Below are 3775 nucleotides of genomic sequence, written 5' to 3'. Positions count from 1 at the left end.
TTTGCAATGTTGTCCATAGCTTGTCATGATCCACACAATAGAAGGCCTTTGTGTAGTCAGTAAAGACAGGTAAACATCTTTCTGATAATCTCTGCTTTCAGCCAAGATCCATCGGACATCCACAGTGATATCACTTGTTCCACGGCCTCTTCTGAATCCTGCTTTAACCTCTGGAAGTTCTCTGTCAATGTACGATTATAGCCATTTCTGTATTACCGTTAGCAATACTTTACTCGCATGGGATATCAGAGAGATTGTCCGATAATTTCTTCATTCTGTTGGGTCACCTCTCTTTGGAATCAACATAAATATGGATCTCTTCCAATCAGTTATCTATATAATTGTCTTCCAAATTTCTTGGCAGAGATGAGTGAGTGCCTCCTGTGCTGTCTCACTTTCTTGAAAGATTTTAATGTTTATTCCATTAATTCCTGGTGCCTTGGTCTTTGCCAATTCCTTCAATGCCCCTTGGACTTCCTCCTTCAGTATCACTGGCTCTTGATCATATATATGCTACCTCTTGAAACGGTTGAACATTAACCATTTCCTTTTGGTACAGTGAGTCTGTGTATTCCTTCCATCTTCACTTGATGCATTCTGCATCATTCAGTTATTTGCCCAGAGAATCTTTCAATAAGAAAGTCAAGGCCTGAATTTTTTCTTCAGTTCCCCCAGTTTGAGAAATGCTGAGCATGTTCTTCCTTTTTGATTTTCTAATTCCAGATCTTTGCACACTTTGTTGTAAAATTTGGCTTTATCTTCTTGAATTGATCTTTGAAATATTCTGTTTAGCTCTTGGACCTCCTCTTTTCTTCCATTTGCTTTAGCATCTCTACACTGGACAGCAAGTTTCAGTGTCTCATCTGACATCTGTTTTGACCTTTTCCTTCCTCCTTGTCTTCTTAATGATTTTTTATTTTCTTCATGTATAATGTTCTTGATGTCTTCCCACAACTCTTCTGGTCTTCGATCTTTAATGTTTAACGTATCAAACCTGTTCTTCAGATGATCTCTAAATTGAGGTGGGATATATTCTAGGTCATGTTTTGGCTCTCTTGTACTTGCTTTCATTTTCTTCAGCTTCAGTTTGAATTTGCATATGAGATTTTGATGGTCTGTTCCACAGTCTGCCCCTGGTCTTGTTTTTACTGATGATAATGGAGCTTTTCCATCGTCTCTTTTCATAGGTGTAGTCGATTTGATTTCTATGTATACCATCTGGTGAGGTCCACGTGTATAGTCATCTATTATGCTGTCTAAAGAAGGTATTTGTGTAATCAATGTCTACGTTGTCCTACCCTATCAACCCTGTATACAGAGGGGATAGGTTTGATCCATGATGTGAAGACTACTTCCCTCTCAGTTGGTATTTTGAGCTACTATGTCCATATATGTGCAAATATCTAGAGTTAGAAAACCAAAAGGGAAGAACACACTCAGCATTTCGCAACCTGAGGCAACTGAAGAAATCATTTAAGCCTTGACTTTCGTTACTGAAAGCGTCTCTGGGCAAATTGTGAATGATGCAGAAAGCATCAAAAGAAGATGGAAGGAATACACAGAGTCACTGTACCAAAAGGAAATGGTTGATGTTCAACCATTTCAAGACGTAGCATATGATCAAGAGCCAATGATACCGAAGGAAGAAATCCAAGGTGCATTCAGGAATTGGCAAAGAAAAAGGCACCTGAAATTGATGGAATACAAATTGAAATATTTAAAGAAATTGAGGTGGCACAGGAGGCACTCACTCATCAATGCCAGAAATTTGGATGACAACTGTCTGGCCAACTGATTGGAAGAGGTCTGTACCTATGCCCATTCCAAAGAGAGGTGACCCAATGGAATGCAGAAATCATCAGATAATATCTTTGATATCCCATGCGAGTAAAGTTTTACTAAAGATAATACAGAAATGTCTGCAAGCATACATTGACAGAGAACTTACAGAGGTTCAAGCTGGATACAGAAGAGGACTTGGAATGAGGGATATAATTGCTGACATCAGATGGATCTTGGCTGAAAGCAGAGAATATCAGAAAAATGTTTGCCTATGCATTATTATTGAGTATGCAAAGGCCTTCCATAGTGTGGACCGTGACAACAATGGACAACATTGTGAAGTATGAGTATTCCGGAATACTACATTGTGCTCATAAGGAACCTTACATAGACCAAGAGACAGTTCAAACAGAACATGGAAACATGGAATGGTTTAAAATTAGTTAAGGTGTGCAACAGGGTTGTGTTCTTTCACCATACTTATTTAAACTGTATGCTGAGCAATTAATGTGGGAAACTAGCGTATATGAAGAAAAATGTGGCATCACGATTAGAAGAAGACTCATTAACAACCTGTGATATGCAGATGATACAACTTGGCTTGCTGAAAGTGAAGAGGACTTAAAACATTTACTGATGAAGATCAAAGAGCACAGCCTTCAGTATGGATTACATCTCAAAGTAAAAAAAAAACAAAATTTCTCACTACTGGACCAATAAACAATATTCTTATCAACGGAGACAAGATTGAAGTTGTCAAGGACTTCATTCTTTTTGGATCAACTATCAACACTCATGGAAGCAACAATCAAGAAACCAAACGATCTATTGCATTAGGCAAATCTGCCGCACAAGACCTTTATAAAGTGTTGAAGAGCAAAGATGTCAGCTTGAGGACTAAGGTGCGCCTGACCCAAGCCATGGTATTTTCAATAACCTCATATGCATTTTAAAGCTGGACAGTGAATAAGGAAGACCGTAGAAGAATTGATGTTTTTGAGTTAAGGTGTTGGAGGAGAATATTGAAAGTGCCATGGGCTGCCTAAAGAACCAACAGATTTGTGTTGGAAGAAGTGTAGCCAGAGTGCTCCTATGCATCCAGGATGGCCAGACTTTATCTTTCAATCTTTGTCAGGAAGGACCATCCACTGGAGGAGGAGATAATGTTTGCTAAGGTAGAGGTCAGAGACAAAGAGGAAGACTCATAGCGAGATGGATTGGCAAAGTGCCAGCATCAATGGGCTCCATTGTGGCAACAATTGTGACTTTAGCCCAGGACCTGGTAGTGTTTCGTTTTGTAGTTTGTACCAACTCTATGGCACCTAACAACAACAATATATCCATAAGTACAGGTTTGTAGCAATTTATACTTGTTTCCTATATCAAATTTCTTTATCTTCATCTAATCTAGTTCTGTTCATCAAGCCATCGAAACTAGATCAAATGGGTACTATCTGCAAGTTTTGATATTCTTGTGCGTTTCCTCAGACTTCATATCAACGGTGTGTTTCTCTCTCAGCTGTAGCCCTCCATGGCTAGGTCCTTGTCCATGTGCTCAGGTGTACCTAGGTCTGACCACACTTGGTCCAACCAGCCATTTCTCTTCTCTCTCTCATCTCCCAGTTGACCGGAGTCTGTGGAACATGGTCAAACTCAGCCTGTATCTTCATTGCTGCCTTTTCCCCTTTTCCACTCACCAGTAGACTAACCCTGCAAGCTTACTTGCCTCCTACTCATGTGTCTCTTTGAGTTTCAACCTAGGAGGGGGGTTTGTTCTGAAGGAACTTGATTGTTTCTTGGCTCTCCGGCAAACAACTTGTTTGTTATTGTAGTAGCCAATCAGACTGTTGTTACTATTTTTGATTTTTTTTTCCTGTTGGCCTTTCTTTCAAGAAGTATCTTCTGTTTCTCTAGCTGTTCCAAGCTGCTCTGCTTGTCCTTTCAAGTGAGAATATCCCACCTCAGAAAGTTCTGGATGGGGCTCAGGAGTCCA

The 3775-nt window shown here is 39.8% G+C and overlaps 1 protein-coding gene across 1 annotated transcript in view; it reads left to right on the top strand.

The window, feature by feature from the left end:
* The window catches only part of RAB28 (RAB28, member RAS oncogene family), a 145281-nt gene that overhangs the window by 93966 nt on the left and 47540 nt on the right, over positions 1-3775 (top strand). The window lies entirely within an intron of this gene.

This window comes from Chrysochloris asiatica, unplaced genomic scaffold (genome assembly GCF_000296735.1).
Source record: "Chrysochloris asiatica unplaced genomic scaffold, ChrAsi1.0 scaffold00256, whole genome shotgun sequence".
Classification (NCBI taxonomy): domain Eukaryota; kingdom Metazoa; phylum Chordata; class Mammalia; order Afrosoricida; family Chrysochloridae; genus Chrysochloris; species Chrysochloris asiatica.
The sequence above is the reverse complement of the archived record's forward strand: the minus strand, read 5'-3'. Positions and strand labels throughout refer to the sequence as shown.